Here is a 2,233-nt window from a genome sequence, read left to right as displayed (position 1 = left end):
CATACAACAGGTGTAGCTTGTAGAGGATTAGGTGGCTGCTGCAGTCTTACATGAAACTGAACAACCTCATAAATTATGTAACTTGCCATGACCACCACTACCACATTCACCACCACCATCACTGTTAAAATACTTCTAATTTAAATTTCATGCACTATTTATACACATTGTGTATTTTGCATTTAAAATTGATGGCATCCAGCCTCTTGCACCTACTCTACAATGCCATTCAAAAATTAAGCAATCACATTATTGAAATCTCAAAGCTACAAGATAATGTATGATTAATTTAAAACTATAAATAAATAACCATTACACTGGACAAAATAATCTGAATGCTTAAGGGTTAAACATGACATCTAATTAATGAATAATATTCAGGTTTGCCTTATGATTCTCTGCCCACTCTGTTTCCATTTCCTCAATGTATAACTATTTATCATGCTTAGAAAGAGAAAGAATGAGCTAAGTCAATCTGGGTTAGATCCAATGTTTAAAGGGGAGAAATTTCAGAGAGATTGTCTCATGTTACTCCATTAAATGTGGTTTTAGTTTATCCCATATTTTAACATGTATAAGGAACCCTTTTTTGTCAAAAATTAAGTTAAAAAAAAATATGGGAGTTTCTTATACATGGATAGTATTAATCCCTTACAAAATCTTTTTTCCAAATTTTAAGCCCCAAAAATTAGGGGGCTCCTTATACACATTAAAATACGGTAATTAGTAGAACCTGAAATAGCTAGGGACTGAGTTGATAAAGGATTTAAACTAAATCCTAATCATCAAAGCCTGGACATTATTATGCCAAGTCCAAGGACTCGTGGGGTCAGTTACGCATAAGTGACCAAGACCACAACATCCCCACCTGAACAGGATGCTGGTCTGTTGCTGGGTGACCATTTATAGCTGAGTGGAATGAAGGGTTTCGCATGAGTACAATACACCATTCCTTCTGGTCAGGGAATAGAAACCATGACCATGTAATCTTGAGTGCAACACTCTTACCACTGGGCTACGTGCTTTCACTTTAGATTCTAACAGTTTCCACAGAAGAAATACCATGCACAATTTATGTATCAAATAATACATTAGTGCACAGTTTTGCATTAACACATGCATTATGAAATATCACATAATTAGTATTAGAATGACTTTGGGGACGATGTGTGATACATTGACCGTTAGGATGTTGGACATTTCATCCAGAAAGTAGTTCGGTTTATGGCATTGTCTACCAAAGTCATGCTTCTTTAATATGTCACATTCCATCTAATTTTCTCACTCGATGTTTTGTTATAAAAAAGAATGTCACCATTGACTGATGATCATTAGAAAGTTTATCCAAGTGTCCAGATGGCCTGAAATTTGGAGGGAGGGGGACAAGTCATTTGCATAGACCCCAGTGTTTCACTGGTACTTACTGTATCTTAACATGTATAAGGAACCCTTTTTTTTTTTTATCAAAAATTAGGCTAAAAAAATATGGGAGTTTCTTATACATGGATAGTATTATAATCCCTTACAAAACTTTTTTTTTTCCAGATTTTAAGCCCAAAACATTAGGGGGTTCCATATACACAAGGGTTCTTTATACGTGTTAAAATATGGTATTTCATTGACCCCGAATGGATGAAAGGCAAATACAACCTCAATGAAATTTGAACTCAGAATGTAGTGACAGACAAAATATCGCTAAGTATTTCATATGGCATGCTAATGATTCGGTGAGTTTGTTGCCTTCTTCACTAATGAAATATTAACGAACATAAAAAAATAATAAGTATACTAATGATAGTGATAAATGTTATGATATTTATTGTAATATTTATGATGGTCGTGGTGGTGGTGGTGGTTAGTTGTAATGTTGGTATGCTATTGCAAAGTCTGTAATCTATCCTGCTATAGTAATTGTGAACATGTGTGGTAAGAAGCTTGCTTCCCAATCTCGTGGTTTTGGGTTCGGTCCCACTGCATGGCACCTTGGCCAAGTCTCTTCTACTATAACCTCAGGCCAACCAAAACCTTAAGAGTCAATTTGATAGACAGAAACTGAAAGAAGCCTATCGTGTGTGTGTGTGTGTGCACACACACATAGGTGTATATATATATATGTATATGTATACACATATGTATATGTAAATAAACACATGTATGTATATATATATATATATATACACACACGTGTGTATATATATATATATGTATACACATATGTATATACATGTGTATA

The sequence above is a fragment of the Octopus bimaculoides genome, chromosome 7, assembly GCF_001194135.2.
Source record: "Octopus bimaculoides isolate UCB-OBI-ISO-001 chromosome 7, ASM119413v2, whole genome shotgun sequence".
Classification (NCBI taxonomy): Eukaryota; Metazoa; Mollusca; class Cephalopoda; order Octopoda; family Octopodidae; genus Octopus; species Octopus bimaculoides.
The sequence above is the reverse complement of the archived record's forward strand: the minus strand, read 5'-3'. Positions refer to the sequence as shown.